The sequence below is a fragment of the Stomoxys calcitrans genome, chromosome 5 (assembly GCF_963082655.1).
Source record: "Stomoxys calcitrans chromosome 5, idStoCalc2.1, whole genome shotgun sequence".
Taxonomy (NCBI): domain Eukaryota; kingdom Metazoa; phylum Arthropoda; class Insecta; order Diptera; family Muscidae; genus Stomoxys; species Stomoxys calcitrans.
Window position 1 is genome coordinate 58465333 of NC_081556.1, and position 23340 is coordinate 58488672.

The 23340-nt window shown below is 37.5% G+C and overlaps 1 protein-coding gene across 2 annotated transcripts in view; it reads right to left on the bottom strand.

Moving 5' to 3' along the window:
• Nucleotides 1-23340, bottom strand: part of LOC106091412 (phosphatidylinositol phosphatase PTPRQ) — a 96411-nt gene that overhangs the window by 72596 nt on the left and 475 nt on the right. The window contains exon 1 of one of the 2 annotated variants that reach the window (XM_059370008.1): nucleotides 23205-23297. The exons of the other annotated variant lie outside the window; for it this stretch is intronic. The gene's annotated coding sequence lies outside the window, so the exon portion shown is untranslated. Of the gene's footprint in view, nucleotides 1-23204; nucleotides 23298-23340 lie in introns of those variants that run through there. 2 annotated transcript variants of the gene reach the window in all.

Below are 23340 nucleotides of genomic sequence, written 5' to 3' on the forward strand. Positions count from 1 at the left end.
AAATGCCTTTATCTGAATCCCATATGATCGTTATTGATCTACGAATTTAAGTTTGGATGTAAGGTGTACTCCATTCTTAAAATCCTTCATTTCAGCCCGATATTCTCATGATATCTAATTTAGGGGTGTTTTAGGGGTGAGGTGGTCCACCAGACACTTGGCACTGAAAATTATCAGCATCGTGCTCTTCTTTCAAATACCATTTATTGAAACCCCATATTGCCATCGGTTTAGGGGAGTTTACACGATGAGGCGTCCCCCAAACACATTGCTCCAAAATAGGTTATCAAATTCATTTTCTAATCTCAAATACCTTTCATTTGAGCCACATATTGGCATGGTCGACGCTTTGGGCGTTGTTTTGGGGAATGGGTGATGCCCTCTATACATGGTCCTACATTTGGATATCAAATTCGTATTCTACTCCAAAATACCTTTATTTGAGCCCCATATTGCGATGGTCAGTAAAAAATTGCTGTTTATGGGGTATTTTGGTAATACCCCAAAAACAGCAAGACCAAAAAATTGGTCCCGAAAGGGTATCAATTCTTGCTCTACCCCCCAATACCTTTCATTTAAGCTCCACATTGACTTGGTCGGTAAATATGCCCGATTAAGGGGTATTTTGGGGTGGTCCCCCAAACAGCAACGTGCTTTATTCTGATATATCTATATATCATTTATTTGAATCCCATATTGCCATTGGCCTCAAAATTGGATATCAAATTCGTTTTCTAATCTCATTTAAAATGCTTATTGGTGTGCAAATACGTCCTATTTGGGGATTGTTATGGTGGGGCGACGTTCCCTAGACAGTGGGTCCCTAATGTTGATATCAGATACGTGATCTACTCCCAAATACCTTTAATTTGAGCCCCATATTTCCATAGTCGGCAAACATGACCGGCTTGGGGGGGTGTTTTGGGGGATGGGCGGCCACTCAGTGAGTTGGCCTTGAAAGTATATATCGGATTCGTGTTCTACTCGAAAACCCCTCTTACTCGAGCCCCATATTGCAATAGTCAGCAATAACTTCTTATTTGGGTGGTGTTGTGGGGGTGGGGTGGCCCCATAGACACTTTTCCCTAATATTGATATCAGATTCGTGCTTTACTCATAAAGACCTTTCATTTGAGCCCCATATTGCTATGGTCGTAAATTTGTCCACTTTGGCGGATGGTTTTGGTGAGAGGCGGCCCCCCAAACACTTGGTCCCATATTTGGATATCAGATTCGTATTCTACATTCAAATACCTTTTATTAAACCCCCATATTCCCATGGTCAGTAAATAAGTCCTGTTTGGGTGGTGCTTTGGGGAAGGGGTGGACCCCCAGAAACGTGGTCCCACATTTGGATATAAGATTTGTATTCTACTCGCAAATACCTTTCATTTGGTTCCCATATTGCCATGGTCGGTAAATATGTCCGATTTAGGGGTGTTTTGGGGGTTGGGGTGGTCCCCCAGCACTTGATACGACAATTGGATATCAGATACGGTTTCTATCCTAAATACCATTCATTTGAGTCCCATTTTGTCGTGATTGGTCTAAATATATGTTTAGTAGGTTTTAGGGTGGGGCGCCCCCTTAGGTACCCCATCCAAAGTTTGGATACAAATTTTTTATTTTTAGAGCACTATATGAGAGCACACAAAATTTCGTTTAAATCGCACCAACCATCTCCGAGATCTGGCGTTTATGAAAATTAGGGTAAGGGGGAGGGTCCGCCCCCCTTCAGGTATCAAAAAATTTAGTACCCTATTTTCACCACGGGATCACCATCTGTGAAAATTTCAAGAAAATCAGTTCAGTCATTTCTGAGTCTATAAGAAAGACACAAACAGACAAACACAAATTGATTTTTATATATAAAATTCATTGCACCCAGAAAAACAAGTTTGCTGATATCAGCAAACACTGTTTGCGGATTTTATATTCAAAATTGTTAAACTTTGAAGGAAACAGTTTCAAATTGTTGAACATCTAAACGATAGTAAAGGTAGTCTCTCAAACTTCGATACATTAAATTTATCAATCCTAACATTAATTACTTATCACAATGGACGATAACGTCTGATGGCAGACTGCCCCTTATCGTAAACCTAACCTAACAGTAATTAATAGAAATCCAGCTAACATTTTCTTCTGTCATTACCCAAACATTGGCAGCCATCATCCACGCAGTGCTAGTAGGAACGTTGGCTATACATAAATCGTCATAAAATTCGATCATTATCGACGGCCTCTTTGCCATTAACAGGGCCAGTCATTTCTCTATTGGCATGAATAATTTTTTTGCAAACTGAAATCTTATCGCATAGCCATTCGCATTTTTAATTTATTTTGCACGATTACGGGACATTGTGACCGCTTTTAACGTGAGGATCGTTGTTGTTGATTTTAAGCAGCTAACGCTCGGTGAAATGATAATAACCAAACTCTATTATAAGTCAATTGGGTACTACACAAAATTAAAAATAATTCTTTTTGATTAATCACATCTGTAGGCGAGTGAGCCCATTATGCCTACAAACGTCGTCACAGTTATAGATCAAATTTCTACAAATTCCAGACCGATTAAACTATTGTATATTACAAAATTCAATTACAGCAGTTGAAAGAAAAAGATACAAACAAAATAATAACATTGAATTGTTAGTGACATAATTAATATTAAAAATATAAAACAAGTAAGAGCGTGCTAAGTTCGGCATTGCCGAATCTTATATACCCTCCACCATGGATCGCATTTGTCGAGTTCTTGCGCAGTATCTCCTTTTAGGCAAACAAAGAATAATGAATAAGAACTGTTATGCTATTGGAGCTACAATATATTAAGTTATAGTCAGATTCGGACCATAAACAAATTGAATGCTGAACATTATAGAAGTCATTGTGTAATATTTCAGTCCATTCGGATAAGAATTGCGCCTTGTAGGTGCTCAAGGAGCAAAGTCGGGATATCGGTTTATATGGGAGCTGTATGAAGCTATAGATCAATTCAGACCATATTAAATACGTATGTTGAACGTAATATGAGAAGCCGTTGTACAAAATTTCAGCCAAATCGGATGAGTATTGCGCCCTCTAAAGGCTTAGAAAATCAAAATCCAGATCCGTTTGTATGGCAGCTATATCAGGTTATGTACCGATTTGCGCCATACTAAGCACAGTTTTTGCAAGTCATAACAAAACATCTCGAGCAAAATTTCAGCCAAATCGGATGAGAATTGCGCCCTTTAGAGGCCCAAGAAGTCAAGACCCAAGATCTGTTTATATGGCAGCTATATCAAAACATGGACCGATTTGGCCCATTTACAATGTCAACCGACCTACACTAATAAAAAGTATTTGTGCAAATTGTCAAGCGGGTAGCTTTACTCCTTCGAAAGTTAGCGTGTTTTCGACAGACAGAGGGACAGATATGGCTAGATCGACTTAAAATGACATGACGATCAAGAATATACATACTTTATGGGGTCTTAGATGCATATTTTGAGGTGTTACAAACAGAATGACGAAATTAGTATACCCGAATCCTATGGTGGAGGGTATAAAAATAATACATACGTATTTGTATTCGCAATAATAGTGACTCCCCTGCCACAAAAGTAATTTCATCTGTAGCATAGGTTAGGTTAGGTTGAAAAGAGGGTGCCGATATTAATCCGCCCCATGCCGCTATGGATATACACATAAGCCTTGTTATAAGTTCTAAATAATAAAAAGTAACCTCACAAAAGAAAATCGAAGTCAGGAATTCCGAGGTACTTACAAAATCCCTTATTGTTTCCATACCGCGCCCTTAAGTTGGTTCATGTCTGGTATTGTGCCCCACCTAAGTGACGGTGTCTGTTAGCCGCGAAAGCGGGGCAATGACTTAAAAAATTAACCAACGTCTCATCATCTTCCCATATGCCCTTCACATGATATTACTTGCCGCACCGATTTTGCATAAGTGAGGTCGTAGTCCTATGTGGCCCGTTATGATATCGAAAGCTATAATGACCTCCTTATTACTTCCTTTCAGTAATAGCCTCGTCTTCTCATCAACCGGATCTCCCCATAGGATTTTTACGTTCGACGCCCACGACCTAGACTCGGACTGCGACCACCCGAAAGGCTTTGATTGACGGGAGTCCTCTGGCCCTCACTGACAAATCGCCCGCTCTTTCATTTCCCCTTACTCAGCCCGGCACCCCAACGATACAGATTTTGCCATACACAGAGAAGGCGTTAATCTCCTTCTCTGACTCCAAGACTGTTCGTGATCTTACCGTCCTGGTTGTTATTGTATCCGATTGGAAACCTCTTTCATGTCTCCTATCGTCGCCTCGATTATACAGCGATGGTGTGATTTGCTCCTATTCTCTAACCAAGGCGATGGGGGCCTTAAGTCTCATAGCCGCAATGGCTGCCTCACTTAATCTGTATGTCTATGGGCCAGATATCTACCATAGACTTCAGTATCCGCTAGGATCTATGTCAAGACAACAAGTTCTCTGAACCTGTTGTATTATCCATGCGTTGCAGTTTTTCATCAACGCACTCCACCAAACTACTAAGGCGTAAGTCAGTAAGGTTTGGTAAGAGTATCAAACTATTTCCAAACAGACTCACTTAGATAGTTTTAGGTTATTTGATACCACAACAGCGACAAGCCCTGGAGGGAATCGACCCCACGACCACGCATTGGTTATCCGACCACGCTACCAATTCAACTACCGGGGCGACCCGGAGAAAGAAAGTATTGGTCTTATCACGCTCCTGTAGAGCCAGTGGACTATCCTCGGACTAGAGCCTACGGTCTGTCTACATAGTGCCCAACATTTGTGAGCCTTTTCACTACGCTCCTGAATTTGACTGTTCCAGTTCAAGATAACTATGAAGTATTTGACCTTGTCAGATATCGAAATCCCACCACAGAGGAAGACCCTGGTGAACAGGCAAAATTCAGTCTTCTCTGTTCACATTGAGACCCCAAGGTATAGGCCAGTAGTATGCAATCTGCCATCTCAGTCAGCATCAAAAATAGGTTATTTATGGTGGTCATCCATAGGAGTGGTCTTCAGAACTTTGTCCAGTTGGTTTTCAACATATTCGGAGCTGGCCGTGCTATTCTAAACCTAATGTAGCGATGGCCATGAAGACCTCCCAATCCTGAACCTCATCGTTTAGATTTTCCGAACACATTGTCACATAATCCTATTAACAAAGGTTGCGGTGTTACCAATATACAAATTTTGCATTCCACGTCCCTGCACTGCCTGGCTTTACAATATTAGGATCTTTGCTATCCTAGTCTTCCAAATCTTGTAAATGTAAATGGGCTTCTTGGGAGTTGGTGATGGTCGGCTCCCTGTTCGTTAGGCTGCATTGAGTTTTCTGCCACAGAGACTTCATCAAAGCCCACAACGAGGAGAGTTCCTTCTCCTTCTGCTCCCTGTGGAAAATCTTATATTTCTCCGCGATAAAACCTTGGTGTTGCTTGTTTAAGACTTCCATCATGCGTTCTGTCGCGAAAATGCTACCCCCACCCTTGATGAAGACCGTCGCCTTTGTTAGCTGGGGGATGTTTATCTTTCCCATCTATTCAAGCTTTGAGCCCCAGGGGTTGAGGATACTTCCAACAAGATTTTTGAGGGTATCAATACATTCTACTGGCGCAAAGCGCAGCATTAAGATATCCCCTCTATACTCGCAGCTCATAATTTGGTAGTTCAGAGTTCAACACATGTTCGAAAACCCGTTCGTTTACCGGATCCTCCACTTTGGACTGGTGATCTGCTGATTCCTACCGGATGCACTGCCGATATAGATGACTGCATAAGTCATCTCATCTCTGTTGTGCTTCCATGCCACTCTGGCGTAAGAGGGCGCCTCCTTACCTTTCTGAGCGACCACCTTCCCCTTCCGTGATGGCTGTAGAAATCACAGTCCTCCATGAAGTCTCAGAGGCCCGTCGCGCTTCCTTTGTTCCTGTTTCGCCTTTGTCTCCCTCCGCAGGACACTGTCTGGAGTCTCCATTGCGGGAGGTCGGGCTTGGTCTTCCCAGAGAAGTTGAAAGTGGGTAACTCTTTTTTTCATCGTTTTAGCAGTGTTATTGCGCTGCCTCATAGTGTTTATACAAAATAAATTATGTTGTAGGGCATAATTTTATTCTACATAGCAAACTTCTGTCACAGTTAGTGGAAGTCATAAAAGAAAAAATTTCAGCCAAATCGGACAAAAATTGTGGCTTCCAAGGGCTCTAGAAGTCAAATCGGGAGATCGGTTTATATGGGAGCTACATCAGGTTATTGAGCGATTAAGACCTTACTTAGCATAGTTGTTAGAAGTCATAATAGCACACGGACGGACATGGCTAGATCGACTCAGAATGTCGAGACGATCTATAATATATATACTTTATAGGGTCTTAAACGATTATTTCAAGGTGTTACAAACAAAATGACTAGATTAGTATACCCCCATCCTATGGTGGGAGTTAATTGCTTTAATATCAAAAATAATTAAAGCAATTAACACATTGTTTGGAAAGGTTTTTATAAGTCAATACCATGTTTAATCGGTCAAATTTAGGTCTATATTTTTTCTATGCATCGTTTTGGTATGACTTCCTACAACTGTGCCAAGTAGGATATAGCCGCCATATAAACCGCTATCCCGATTAGACTTCTTGGGCTTCTAGAGGGAGGGCGCAATTCCTTTCCAATTTGGTTGCATATATCGTTTTGGTATGACTTGCAATAACTGTTTTTAGTATGATCTTAATCGATTGATAACCTGATATAGCAGTCATCTAAACCAATCTCCCAATTTGACTTCCTGAGCCTCTGGAGGGTGCAATTATTAATCGATTTGCCTTGAATTTTGGAGATGTCGTTTTTCTATGACTTCTAACAGCCATGACAAATGGGGTCCATATCGGTCAATAACTTTATATAGCTCATATATATTTGAAAACGTCATTTAAAGAACTTGACAAATGCGATCCATAGTGGAGGGTATATTTTTACTACTATTTTCGACAACAGGTTTTAAATTTTATATCAAAGTCGTTAAAATCGCTAAACCGGCTGAACCGAGGGAACACAATGGACTCACGTGGGTCTGTCCTACCGATCAATATAGTATTGGACTCAAATAAGAGGTAGTTGGAAGTGTGGGATACATCTGATATCTTAATTTACAAACAGTTTTCCAGAATATCAATTATTAAATGGTGGACGTAGTACACATTCGGTTTATACAGTTTGAACCACTATTCGCTGAAAAACCCTAATTTCATAAATATTGTTGCTGTTTTTATATGGCTATCAGCATTGGAACCCCGTAATCGACATTCGTTTGTTGACAAATAATTATCAGCTTTACACCTGATTTCATGCCACTTGATTTGGTCTTATCTAAACGACGAAAAAGAACGTCAACAATGAAAAAATTGCAAGTGGGTGATAATACTGAAAATACTCGTCAACCCCAATGGTGCTTGTCTGAAGCTTCGTGGCACTTGATAGGATTTCAATAAGGTCTCAAATTAATACGTACGGACTTGTATGTCATATGGTATCCCGGAACACATTAGGCTCAGAAATTTTAACCGATCCTAACAAATCTTACAAATTGTTTTATAAAAGTGAAGTTCAATAAATGTGCCGAGAAAAATTTTAATTTTCCTCTGTGCATTCAAGAGGTTGGAATATATTCGTCCATAAAAACTGTAATTAGAAAAGACTTCTTTGCAGGTGTGTAGGGCAAGAGTTGCTTTTCTCGCTGTTTCCAAAATGTTGGAGCATTTCTAACAAACGAGGCAAAATGAACACACCGATGGATAAATGGATAAAACTCAACTGCTTCAAATATTCTAAATTTATTTCCAAAATGCACTTCGTAGCATCATTATCTATGACTGAGATTATACGAGAAGCAGGTGTGAATAGGCATGACACACTACTCAAGAGGGAACATATGCTACTCGCCTATGCCAACGACATCGATATCATGAATAGGTCACCGGAAGTAGCAATTGCAGCCTTTGAAATTATCGAAAGAGAATCGACGAATGTGGGTTTGGCAGTAAATGGAGAAAATATTGTGGATGATATCAACTCCCTTAAAGCTCTGTAAACCCTGTATTAAGAAAATGAGAATATTGGGAACTACAACTTTGAGATAGTCATAAACTTTATCTACCTAGGAACCACCGTAACCGAAACAAATAAGTTCTAATAAAAAGAAGGTTAATATTGGCTAAAAGATCCTACATTGTATTAAGCAAGCATATGAGGACCAAAGCCACCTCTCGACAGATAAAAATTACACTATACAAGAGAAAGATGAAAATAACACTATACAAGAGATTCTACCCGTGCTGTTGTATGGCTCCGAAGCATGGGTACTTACAAAAGTAGATGAGGTAGCACTTGGAGTGTTTGAGAGAAAAATGTAGTTCTCGACGTAGTTAAGCGCATCAAAATACAACGGTTCCGTTGGCTAGGTCATGTTGTCAGATTGGATGAAGAATCCCCAGCAAAGAAGCCTTTTGAAGGCAATCACGGTGGTAGACGCAAACCGGGACGACCAAGAGCCCGATGGAAAGATCAAATGGTGGGAGACACCTCGAAATTGATCTCAGAGATTTTAGAGGAGAGCAGATGATCGAGGCGCTTGAACGTTATTATACGTTCGGCTAATGGGACAAATGTTCTGTCACAGCCAATTTAAGTAGTGAGTAAGATCTAGAGTAGCGACAGACCAGGCCTCTGTTGGGAATTGAACCCACTACTCCGCAATGGTTATCCAAGCATGATTCTATCTCAGCTATTGATTCTGCCGGTTTCAGAATTATACGGAACATTTAAACAAAAAAAGAATCATGAATTGGTTTTATATATTTTTATTTTACTCGTACAAAGTTATATATCATTTGTGAAATATAATAAATCGTGTAATTTTTGGTTATCCTAACCCTAAAATGTTTATAAACATAAACATACACTTCTGTTTTGCATCCGATTCATTTCATGTCCTTATTATTGGGAAAAAATGTAAATAAATTTGTGGAAACCTTTTAATTTGTGATACTGTATTCTGTTTTTCCTGGAAACTTGGCATCAATGAATAGACTTAAAAACTTAAAACTTGTTTTTGTCCATTGTTTATATGATTATTAATAAATGTGTGCAATACACCCATTCAAATCTTATCATTTTACCATTCTTTTTTGAGAACAAACCAAGTACTTAGAATTCATATGCATTTGTGCATGTGAATGTATCACACAAGTTTAATTTTGTAAAAAACTTATGACTGACTATCTTGATGAATGGGAATATTGAAAAAATAGGAATGTTGTTATTCACCATATACAACTTCCAAAAATTAATCAGGTTTACTAACACCGTCATTCCGTTTGTAATTCATCGAAGTAATGATCTTAGACCCATTCTAAGTCTATTTAGCCATTGCTATTCTAAGGCTATTTAGCTATGTCCATCCTCTGTCTGACTGCCTGCCTGTCGAAAGTACGCTCACTTTCGAAGGAGTAAAGCTAGGTGTTTGAAATTAAGCACAATTACTTGTTATTAGTGCAAGTTTGGTTTGGTCGAAATCAGATGATGACCCGATATTGCTGCCATGTAAACCAATCTCCCGATTTAACTATAACTAGATTTGGCTGAAATTTTGCACGTTACGTTTTGCATTAACTTCTTTCAGCCGTGCCAAGTATGGTCGAAACCGGTTGATAACCTAAAATAGCTCCCATATAAACCGATCTCCCCGATTTGATTTCTTGAGTTTCTAGAGGGCATTATTTTTACCCGATTTGGCGGAAATTTTGCACTTTACGTTTTGCTATGACTTTGAATAACCATGCCAAGCATAGTCCAAATCAGTCTATAACCTGATATAGCTCCTATATAAACCGATCCCCCCATATGGTTTCTAGAGGGCCCAATTACTTTACGATTTCGCTGAAATTATGAATGTGGTACGAGTATGATTGTATGACTTCATAATGCCATGACAGTACGGTCCATATCGGTCTAAAACTTAATATGGCTCCCGTATATTTGAAAAAAGTCTTCAAAAGAACTAGTCCCAAGCGGTCCATGGTGGAGGGTACATAAGATTCGTCCCGCCGAACTTTATGCGTTTTACTTTTTTATGCAGCAACGAAAAGGCAAAAGGACAGACACTATTACATATACAAATGCAAATTTGCCCATGAACATTCCATTAAGGAACTGGGGCAAAACCGATTTTCATTATGTTTTCACAGATGGTAGAGTATGGCATGCCAGGTGAAAATAGGGTACATCATTTTGTGATATCCGTGAGGGGCGTAGACCCTCTCCCTAGCCACAATTTTCAAAAACGCTATATCTTGGAGATGGTTGCATCGATTTAAGCTAAATTTTATAAGCCACCGTACAGTAAAACAGAACACAACATTTTTTTAAAACTTTGGGGTTAAGTAACCGTGGGGGACGCCCTACCCCAAAACCCACCTAAGAAATGAACTCTTCGTTTAAAATTTAAACATTGTATGAAACAATTGGGAACTGAGTAAAACATAAACTCGTAACAAGATACCAAGACAGCGAGATTAGTGAATGCAAAAAAGAGTACTTCAGTAAAAAGAAATATTGCTAAGGATTTCACTGAGTGCACGTTGTACAATGCATGTAGTCGGGTACATTTTGCTTCAGATAAATTATTTTTCTTAACGTCTACTTTCGTAGTACGAAATTCGTACGAAAGCAACGTGTTTAATTTGGCAAAAGCATGGGGAAACACACACACACACGACTAGTATTTTTATATTAGAAAACAAACAGTTTGCAAACGATTTATGTGATCAGTTCATCTTTTAACATTGCTTTCATATGACTCAGTGTACACCGAGTAATTTCCCATATCTCACTGTAACGGCGATGAATTTGAGATAAAAATACTTCCAAGCACTTACTCGTGTTTTTTTTTTTTAATTACCCGGCAAACCAATCAGTACGAAATCTGTACGAACTTCGGATGCTACATCCGACTTCGGATCCGAAATCGTTACGAAAGTCATATGAAGTGGTTGACATGGTTTCGGAACGAAATGTCCGAGTTTCGGAGAGAAATCGGAACGAAATCTGAAGAATAACTTTGGTTAATTCGGAAAGGGAGGCCACCGTAGAGCAGAGGTTAGCATGCCCGCCATATGGGTTCGATTCCTGGCGAGAACGTCAGAAAAAATTTTCATCGGTGGTTTTCCCCTCCTAATACTGTCAACATTTGTGAGGTACTATGCCATGTAAAACTTTCCTCCAAAGAGGTGTCGCATTGCGGCACGCCGTGCGGACTCGACTATAAAAAGGAGGCACTTATCATTGAGCTTAAAACTTGAATGGGACTGCACTAATTGGTAGGTGAGAAGTTTGCCCCAACTTCTAAGTGGAATGTTCATGGGCAAAATTTGCAATTCGAAAAGGGAATTTTTTTTGCAGGAGAGAATCATGAATAGGCAAACAAAATAAAATCATAACCAAAATATATCTTCAAATGTAGCGAAATGAGTGATAATATTTCAGACGTGTCGGACATCCTACATTTGGTTTGCTGGGTATTAACTCGCCAGCAACTTGTTCGTATTACTCTATCTTCAGTAGTCTTCAAATACAACATCATGTTAGTTCAGCGTTCACGAGTTCAGCAAAAACTGTCACCAATGAATGGTTTTATGCAAGCCTTTGAGAGTAGAATGCGAAACTTATTCACAAATTTGTGGTCTTTTCCCAGGCGGGTTGCCGTACCCGAAAATGATGCTCTTAATCGACATGTACACCGAACGAGACAATATGGGACTCCAACGAAATGTAAAAAAATTTCGACTATGTCAAAAGGGGGCGCAACCTCTTAAAGGCTCTATTACACGGTGACATGCCAAACTTAGCACATGTACATGCACAGTTCCAGTGAACCAAATTTCGGATGTCAGACATTTCGGTACAAATTTTGAACTCTTCCGACAAGATCTTACCGAAATCGTTCCGAATTCGAAAAACACCTCCGTATTCGTTAAGACTCAACATATTCGGTCGGAACTTTTGACAGCAACTCGAATTTCCCTTCCGAAATTCCAAACATCGGCAGAAACACCAGATTTCCATTCGATATTTCGTTCCAAAGTCGTGTCAACCACTAAATATAATTTTCGTTAAGAATACAGACAGAATTCGGATAAATTTTCCAACTTTCGTACAGATTTCTGTCCTGTTGTCAATCGAAGGACAAAATTAAATAGTTTTATGGTTTAACCACCTTTCTCACAACAAATTTTTACGCATAAAAAATTAGATTTCCTTACATTTTTTGGTTATGTCATACGAAAATAGAATACATGTAAATCGACAATTTTGACAAATATTTTAAATTACATGTGAATACAAAAAGACATATACATGCCGTGTAATAGCGGCTTAATGGTGCAGCAAAGCACACCGGGCCAGCTAGTAACTTAATAAAAACTGATCGTATTACTAATCATACTTAGTACAAATCGTCATAAGCCACTAGTATAAATTCTGTTTGGTGTTGTGAAGTTGCTCGCTTGAAACAGAACATCGAATAACACAATTCAATACAAGTTCTACACAGGTAATAACATAAAAGCAGTCGCGAAAAGTTAACTCTGGCGATTAATAAACAAATCTTCTGGACGATTATAACGTAAGGAGTTCCATATTGAGACGACTATTAATCATAGGGACGATTGTAACGCAAACTTGCGCACACGCAATGGATTGCCCAATGATATTATAGAAGAGTGTTTCACAACTCATACGGAAGGCGAATCTTCTAGAAGATTGTTTTACTCTACGCACGAACGCTCTTCCAAAATTATGAAAAATATTTGCAGGGTGTTCCCTAATGGAATGTTCATAGGCCAATTTGCAAATATAAAAGAAAATAATCCAGTGCAAGCTAAAAACGTACCTTTAAAAGAATCTGTGTTTTTGAACCTTTCACCACAGCAATTACGCCTGCTTCCAGAAACTGACCCATCTGTGAAGCCTAACTTTATATTGATTGCCAAAAAACTATTAGTAGGCGAATTAGATCCTCCGAAGAACTTCAAAATGTGCTTGTTTAAGCGGATGTCTTAGTTTAATAGTACTAAGATATAGGCTTTTGAATTACTTGTTAAACATTTCGGCTAAAAACATTGGTACTTTGATTTAAATATTCTGAAATTTTTAATTTAATCTCAAATTGTTTTTATTATTTTATTGGATATCTGGATACTGTCAAATTTTGGAAATTTAAATGGCTTTTATTTTCATAAATTTCTACGCAAACAAACTCAAAACATTAAGCAAATATAATTTTTAGATGTTTGAATAAATCATTTTTGAAATTTTTTACGAAATGCAATCTTTATTTTGCCTAAACGACTTCTTTCAATTCTCTTTCGAACTTCATTAAAATCCATCTAAAATCCTTCCTTTTTTGTTGGAATTGAAACTTGATATATATTGAATCCAACTATTGCTGATTATGCCCATATTGTGTTCTTGTAAGTCCTCAAATAAAAGGTGTTAGAACCGAAAAACTAAAATTTATTTGTACGAAGAGATATTTACGTTCTTACTGTTGTAAACCCTTTTTTCTTTTTTCGTAAATTTTATTTGCGTTTTACATACTATTGGATTTATTTTCGCGAGGCCACCGTAGCGCAGAGATTAACAAGTCCGCCTATGACGCTGAACGTCTGGGTTCGAATCCTTACGAGAACATCAGAAAAAATTTGATTCGTACAGCACTCAGTGATATGTGAGAAATTTGCCCCAGTTCCTTAGAGTTCATGAGCAAAATTTTGCATTTATTCCATTAAGGACATTCCATTAAAGTGCGGCCCGATTAAAATTTAAGATCAATGATAAAGGGCCTCCTTTTTTATGCCGAGTCCGAACTGCGTGCCGTATAGCGACACCAGTTGGTAGATAAATTTTAACATGGCAGGATACCTCACAAATGGAGCCAGCATTAGTAAAGGGATAACCACTTTGAATCATTTTATTTGAATCATACTTAGTCATTGGAAGTCATACCAAAAAATGTCATGCAAAATTTCAGCCAACTCGGTTGAGAATTACGCGCTCTATTGGCTCAAGAAGTCAAGACGGATGGACGGACATGGCTAGATCGACTTAAAATGACATGACGATCAAGAATATATATACTTTTTGGGTCTCAGACGCATATTTCGAGGTGTTACAAACAGAATGAGGAAATTAGTATACCCCCATCCTATGGTGGAGGGTATAAAAATAACTCTTTATGTAGAGATAAAAACACACTTCTAATTTTCTTGATATTTTTTTGTCTAGCCACGCTTCTTTGCGTCTCACAGTGGGCCAAATGGCAAAAAAATTGGAAATAAGTCTACAACTTTTTATCTGTTGATTTTAGCCATACAAAATGTTCTAGACATTTGTAGAGGAGGACATAGGCTTTCAGAAAAGTGCTGTTGTTGGTCCATATCTTTAATACAGGGTGAGCTACAGGGTGTCAAAGTTGACCACTTTTGACTTCTCCAAGCTTCTGGGGGCCATAACTTTTGATCTACTCAACCGATTTACATGATTTAGGACTCTAGAGAAAGAGCTTGACAAGATCTAAAAAACTTATGCATAAAGTACCATGCCATCGTGTACTGTTAAGGAGTTATGAATTGTTTAATTTTAAAATATGAAAATTTGGCCTTGGTTTTTTTCAGTGTTTTTTAAATAACTCCGTCAATTTTAAAGCTATAAACTTCATACTTCACACAAATTATGCCAGCATATGTGTGCATAAAATACAAAAGGAATCACGTGAATATCTTTGGCGGTTTAAAAATGGCATCGTTTTCAATATGAAAAATATTTTTTTTGTCAAAAAATTGCAAAATTTTTCAAAAAAGATACTCCCATTTCCTTTAAGTTTTCGCAAACTTTGGCCGTCAAAGCATTATCATTTCTTTCCATTTTCACAAAGTCGAGGTATTAAGAAAAGTTTTAAGTGCTAATTTGGCTAATTTCGATATCAAACAACACCGTTATCTTAAGACCAAAATGGCCAATTTTTTTACTAAACTTCAAAAGTTTCTCACTGGAAAAAAAGTTCCACGGGGATTTTTTCGCTTTTTTTGAACTTAAATGAAAGCTTAAAATGTTCCCAACATTTTAAGGTATGTCTCGCCATATCCTAGCCATAAATGAGATCGTAGCGATCAAAATACTGAAAAAAGTCAATTTTCAATTAGTGCTATATTCATTGCTAAAAAACAAGTATTACGTCACATTTTATTGCAAAGATGTTAAATAAACTTTTATTTGGTAACACTTCTTCTACAAAACACAAAAAGAATCATGGAAATATCTCTATTCTATTCCATTTTATGGAACCGGCAATAAAAAAGTCAATTTTTCAAAAAAGTCGAATTTCCCAAATTTTGTTTTTGTTGTCCTAATTGCACATGACACACTATAGCCATATTTACGCAACATACCTTATCGTAAAGGAAATTTTCATACCTTTCCAACGATGTATAAAACATTTCTCAACTCGGATTCTATCTACTCTAAAATTCATTTACACTTCATTAAACTCTATATAAAAATGTCTATTTGTGAAATGGAACCTTATATGGGGCCTACACTAAAACATTGATAGATTTGCCCAGGGTTTACAATACAAATGTGTTAGAATAAAAAAAGGTCTCCTGCCAAAGTTTAAAAAAATTGGAATAAAAATATGTGTTTTAGAGCGAAAACACTTCGCATCGGCGTGCGTTTATATGTATATTAGCTACTCCCAAAATAAAAAAGCATTTTAGTTTTGTATTATTTGATTTTATTCTCTACCAAATAATCTAAGGTATCAAAATTTAAAAGCTCTTTAATTTGAATGGCATCGGGATCGTCCTTATCTATATCGTCACATATTTTTGGTAGCCATTTAGTTCTGATGCTGTATAGTACCGGATCAGACGATAACAATAAATATTGAAGTAAATCATAATTTTGGTTAAATTTGGTGCTCTTTCGGGTATTGAAAAGCCGGAACTGTTTAACATCTCTATTACGGGATTCCTGAGCTTCTTCTGTAAGTTCTCCTAACGGAAGTATGTTGTATTCCACAATTTCCTTGCCATGATGTAAGACTTTATGTACTGTCGGTGTTAAAGCTTTCCACGAATATAAATCAGATAAAATGTTTTTTGTGTCATTACTATAAGCTTCAAATTTGGTTGAATTTATCATCTTTTTGCTATTGATTACAGCCAAAATCACTTTGAATCGTCTTAGCAAGTGTTCATCAAGACCGGTTATTTTAGATGTCGATACGGGGTCCTCAAAAAACCGCCTTGCCGAGTTGCCATCATTTGTGCTTCCGTATCCGTAAAGAGGTTTATCTATTATAAGTCCCTTTTGTTTAAACTCCAACTGGATTCGATTCTTCTCTTCCTGCCTCATTTTGTGAAGATCTTGGTTGTTTCTAGCAGAGACATCGCGGTTTCCAGGGCTAGTCCGATATTTAAGGTCATACGATAAATGCAAACAATACTCCATGAATCGAATTCTACAGTGCAGGGGCGAAATACCGAAATTGAGCGCATTTTCGTTTACTAAATTTTCATCAGACTTGTCCTCGAATTGCCCATTCTTCTTGCCACAAATATTGCATCTCCAATTGGACATAACGCCAGTTAATGCGTTTGCCACCTTTCCATCGATCATAGTGAGTTGTAGTTGAAACGAAACTTTTATATTTCTTCCCAATTGGTTTATAACAATCATGGGTAATGCAGCAATTTCTTCCTTTATTTCGTTCACCAAAGATCGTGTTGTGTTCCGGTCTTCCTTTGTATACTCAAACCGAATTGGGCGACATAAATATTTTGACCCAGGTGTTCTATTTATCCATATATCTTGAAATGCATTTTCTTTCGATGATGAAGATTGGTCCTTGTACAATCTCATTCTCAATGGTACTAATGATGCCATGAAAATTGATGCGAAGTTGGTATCTATTTCTGTTTGTTGCTTATATTCGGAAAATCCAGATGATCCATCACAACCCCATTTGCTGATCAAAACCACTTCGGAATTATTACATGTGTTCAACTGTTCTTCAGTAAAATTAGAAATAATTCTAACAGCTGTATTTTCAACAAGATCAGCAAGTTTCACTCTTGCTTTTAATTCGTCCACGTATATATTTGATGGCACCATTTTCGTCCTGGTGTTGTACAATTTATGTTTTGAGGGTAAACAACCCCATCCTTTTTCACGAAGAGCCTTCCTCATTGTTGAGTATTTGTTTCTTGAGAGGCCTAGGTTCAAAATCAGGGCCAGTGCATCTTCCTCCGTGAATTCTGTAGTCGATTTTGGAGTTGGAATACTTTCTACCATTCTCTTTACCCTTTTCGGAGATGCTAATGGTAAAACATCGACAATTCGTCCAACATTTTTTGGTTGTGTTTTTAACAATGCTGTTTTGAACGTATCTTTTATTAAATTTGGCGGATGTGCCGCCAATAGTTCCTCTTGTTTTTTCTTTTTGGTTTTCTCCGTAACTTCGTCGTATGCTTTGCTAGGCCGGCCGGGAATCAGCGGTTTAATTTCAATAAGTAGATCCGATTTCAGCCACTTCTCATACATTTTGAAAAACTTGATTTTTGCGAATGAACATTCTGGCAACCTTCTCTCAAATGATTTGTAGAATTTTTCAAGTTTGTCTAAAGCGTCTTTATTTAGCCTTATTCCATATATGTGGTCCAAAGTGTAAACAAGTTCCTTAAATGACTCCGTGTATGATTTGGAATCATTTTTGATGTCCCATACAATTTTCGAAAGAGTGGAATACTTCAGTATGACTTCCATAACTTATAAATGTCCTTTACGCCTCTACAAAATATAATGAAGAAAATTTGGATTTTGTTCAAATATTTATGCAATATATTCACAATTAATGACCCATTTCAGGTATCAGACGCAATCGTAAAAAGGGGTCCAAAGTGCCTCTTTTTACTTACTCTTCTATAATTATTTACCTGGACTCGAATTTGGTTAAAAAAAATGACAATGAATTTTTTATGGGTAGGTTTTTTCACATTCATTGATACGGTGGATTTCCTGGGAATTCGACATAGCGAAACAGGTAACATTTGTCTGCATCAAATCTTAACACAAATATATATATATATGCAGGTATATTTCTAGGTTACTTTTTATTCAAAAATCATCAGCTTACATTAAAAATAGATGTAGGTACTATACAAACGCACGCCGATGCGAAGTGTTTTCGCTCTAAAACACATATTTTTATTCCAATTTTTTTAAACTTTGGCAGGAGACCTTTTTTTATTCTAACACATTTGTATTGTAAACCCTGGGCAAATCTATCAATGTTTTAGTGTAGGCCCCATATAAGGTTCCATTTCACAAATAGACATTTTTATATAGAGTTTAATGAAGTGTAAATGAATTTTAGAGTAGATAGAATCCGAGTTGAGAAATGTTTTATACATCGTTGGAAAGGTATGAAAATTTCCTTTACGATAAGGTATGTTGCGTAAATATGGCTATAGTGTGTCATGTGCAATTAGGACAACAAAAACAAAATTTGGGAAATTCGACTTTTTTGAAAAATTGACTTTTTTATTGCCGGTTCCATAAAATGGAATAGAATAGAGATATTTCCATGATTCTTTTTGTGTTTTGTAGAAGAAGTGTTACCAAATAAAAGTTTATTTAACATCTTTGCAATAAAATGTGACGTAATACTTGTTTTTTAGCAATGAATATAGCACTACTTGAAAATTGACTTTTTTCAGTATTTTGATCGCTACGATCTCATTTATGGCTAGGATATGGCGAGACATACCTTAAAATGTTGGGAACATTTTAAGCTTTCATTTAAGTTCAAAAAAAGCGAAAAAATCCCCGTGGAACTTTTTTTCCAGTGAGAAACTTTTGAAGTTTAGTAAAAAAATTGGCCATTTTGGTCTTAAGATAACGGTGTTGTTTGATATCGAAATTAGCCAAATTAGCACTTAAAACTTTTCTTAATACCTCGACTTTGTGAAAATGGAAAGAAATGATAATGCTTTGACGGCCAAAGTTTGCGAAAACTTAAAGGAAATGGGAGTATCTTTTTTGAAAAATTTTGCAATTTTTTGACAAAAAAAATATTTTTCATATTGAAAACGATGCCATTTTTAAACCGCCAAAGATATTCACGTGATTCCTTTTGTATTTTATGCACACATATGCTGGCATAATTTGTGTGAAGTATGAAGTTTATAGCTTTAAAATTGACGGAGTTATTTAAAAAACACTGAAAAAAACCAAGGCCAAATTTTCATATTTTAAAATTAAACAATTCATAACTCCTTAACAGTACACGATGGCATGGTACTTTATGCATAAGTTTTTTAGATCTTGTCAAGCTCTTTCTCTAGAGTCCTAAATCATGTAAATCGGTTGAGTAGATCAAAAGTTATGGCCCCCAGAAGCTTGGAGAAGTCAAAAGTGGTCAACTTTGACACCCTGTAGCTCACCCTGTATTAAAGATATGGACCAACAACAGCACTTTTCTGAAAGCCTATGTCCTCCTCTACAAATGTCTAGAACATTTTGTATGGCTAAAATCAACAGATAAAAAGTTGTAGACTTATTTCCAATTTTTTTGCCATTTGGCCCACTGTGCGTCTGTATGTGATAGAAGCACTTCTTTTCGCATTACATATATGAGAAAGGGAACACTAAATAATCTTGGTCAATACACAATTTTTACTATAAAATAACAATTTAATTCGTGCAAGTAAAAGAATGTTCAACTCATGCCTTTTTTACCAATCATTTGCCCTGATACAACAAATTCCGAATTTCTTTTTCAAAAATAATTAAAGCAATAAACTCCTTGTTTGAAAAGATTTTTTTTAGTCATTACCATGTTAATCGGTCTAATTTAGGTCTTTCTTTTTTGTGAACGGAATGACGAAATTAGTATACCACAATCCTATGGTGGAGCGTGTATCAAAATAGCGTATGGAAAAAATAACTTAAGCTTATGTTATGATGTCGAAAACAATAATGTTTACGTAGAAAGAGGTTTTTTCCGCTAAAAGAAATATTTAATTTAAATTGAGAAAATATGTTTCTATTAAAAAGGACTGGCAAAAATGGTTCTAATTTTTCTGCAAAAGTACTTCACAATCCTTGTAAACATAAATTTGATCCACATAATTTTACAAACACTCAAAATATTGAAAACTTAGAGCCACCTGAGTGTATATGTTAAAAGAGTTTGCTTTCCTCAAATAAACATCAAAAGCCATAAAGAAGTATGTGGTTCCCAAGGTTGTACGAATCATAGAATTGAAAAAAAACTCGAACTTTCCATTAAGGAACAGAGACAAACCTCAACACAACAAACACCTCTGAAATTTTGTTCTGATGTTCTCGCCAGGGTTCGAACCAGGTGTTCAGCGTCATAGGTGGACATTCTAACATTTGCGCTACGGTGGCCTCCAGTTGTACCTACGTGCCAAATTTTAGAGCTTTAGCTGTATCCGCAAAGAAAGTTTCAAATGGTACCTATTGCGCACTAAACGCACGTTTACTTCCATTTCGAGAAAGATTTTTCATATTTGTTCCCTCTGGTAACTTTACTTCGCAACAGTCATCAAAATGCAAATTTGCTCATAAACATTCCATTAAGAAACAGGGCAAACTTATCATATATCAATGAGTGCTGTCCGATTCAAGTTTAAGCTCAATAATAAGGGGCCTCCTTTCTATAGCCGATGTCCGAGGGGGTTGCCGCAGTGCGACACCTTTTTGGGGAGAAGTTTTTACAAGTGCCAAATGGTACCAATTGCTATACTAAATGTACGTTTTCTCCCGTTTACTTTACTATTTTTTATTTCCACACTCATTATTTCGCTATAGAGGTCTTTAAACCAAATTTCGCAGTTCTAGCTCTATCCTATCTATCTATTTGAGGATAGTCCACTGGCTCTACAAGAGCGCGCGATTAGACTAATACTTAGTTACGCCTCAGTTGTTTGGTGGACTGCGCTGGAGAAAAAGTGTAAAATTTGGATGATACAACAGGTTCAGAGAACATGTTGTCATGGCATAGGTGGAGTGATGAGGACACTAGGGCATAATCGAGGCGACGACAGGAAACCAGGAAGGAGTGAAAAAGGTTTCCAATCGGATACCGCAGATGACACTTGAGGTCGAGTGCGAGGCACTGCTGCCAGCGGCACAGTCTTGGATTGACAGAACCCTGGACCTGGGGGTCTACATTGAGAACATCCTTACGGACAGTAGACAGTAGACGAACAGTCTTGGAGTGTAAGAATGAGATTACGCCTTCTCTGAGAATGGTACGATCCACATCGTTTGGGTGCCGGGCCATAGCGGAGTTAGGGAGAATGAAAAAGCAGACGATTTGGCAGTGAAGGCCAGAGGACTGCCGTCAACAAACTTGGTTAACACGAAGCGGCTAACAGACACTGGCACCGGCATCCGCACCCTATTTTCAATCTAACCCAACTGTGAAGTTCACAGTTTTCGTACCTTTTTGGTACTTTTTATACCCTCCACCTTAGGAATTTCGTCATTCTGTTTGTAAAACCTCGAAATATGCGTCTGAGACACCATATATTCTTCATGGTCATGTCATTTTAAGTCGATCTAGCCATGTCCGTCCGTCAGTCCGTCTGTTTGTAGAAAACACGCTAACTTTCGAAGGAGTAAAGCTAGCTGCTTAAAATTTTCCACAAATACTTTTTATTAGTGTAGTTCGGTTGGGATTGTAAATGGGCCAAATCGGTCCATGTTTTGATATAGCTGCCATATAAACGGATCTTGGATCTTGACTTCCTGAGCCTCTAGAAGGCCCAATTCTAGTCTGATTTCACTGAAATTTTGCACGTGGTGTTTTGGTATCACTTCCAACAACTGCGCTAAGTAAGGTTCAAATCGGTCCATGTTTTGATATAGTTGCCATATAAACCGATCTTGGGTATTGACTTCTTGAGCCTCTAGATGGCGCAATTCTCGTCCGATTTAACTGAAATTTTGCACGAAGTGTTTTGATATCACTTCCAACAACTGTGCTAAGCATGATTTGAAATGAAATTTTGCATGAGGTGTTTTATTATGACTTCCAACAACTGTGCTGTGGATGGTTCAAATTGGTCCATAACCTAATATACAAACTTATCTGGGGTCTTGATTTCTTGAGCGTCTAGAGTGCGCAATTCCTATCCGATTTGGCTGTAAATTAGCACGTAGTGTTTTAATATCACTTTCAAAAACTGTGCTTGATTCAAATCGATTCTTTGATCTTGACTTCTTCAGCAATTCTCATCCGATTTGGCTGAAATTTTGTACAACGGCTTCTCTCATGACCTTCAACATATGTGGCTAATATGGTCTGAAACGATCAGTAGCTTGATACAGCTCCCATATAAACCTATCTCCCTATTTAACTTCTTGAGCCCCTACAAGGCGCAATATCGCACAATGACTTCTATAATGTTCAGCATTCATTTATGGTCCGAATCGGACTATGACTTGATATAGCTCCAATAGCATAACAGTTCTTATTCAATATTCTTTGTTTACCTAAAACGAGATACCGCGCATAGAACTCGACAGTTGCGATCCTTGGTGGAGGGTATATAAGATTCGTCCCGGCCAAACTTAGCACGCTCTTACTTGTTTTTTCTCCAACCCTTATTTTTTCGTTCTTTGATTTGGTCTCAAATAATTCCTCATAAATCTCGGCCCTTCCTTTCGCCCTGGGCAAACATTCACCATGGTCGTTCTTTTTTGTTCGATTTATTAGCTAAATGTAAGAATTTCGCCCAATCCTGTCTTAAACCGTGCCTCTGACCAAAAACCAACATACGTGCCAAATTTCATGGTTCTGCGTTAGGCCGTCTGGCCGTTGATCAGTCAGCAATCAGTCAGTCACGTGTCTCTTTTATATATCTAGAGAGATGGTTTATAACTATATTTAATTCTTTTAAAAATGCAAAAAGAATTATTGTTTTGGTGAAGGATCCGCGATGGTTGGTGGAGGGTTTAAAAGATTTAGCCCAAAGTTACTAAACACAATCCTTTTGTTATTTTTTTGGTATTTACATGCATATTAAATAGTTGTTATAATTCACTTATTCACTTTTGATTGGCTGTTTACAATTCTAAACAACACTGATAATATCATTCCGTTTCACTGCAATCAGTTTGCACACTCCTATCACTCACATCAATTGATTAA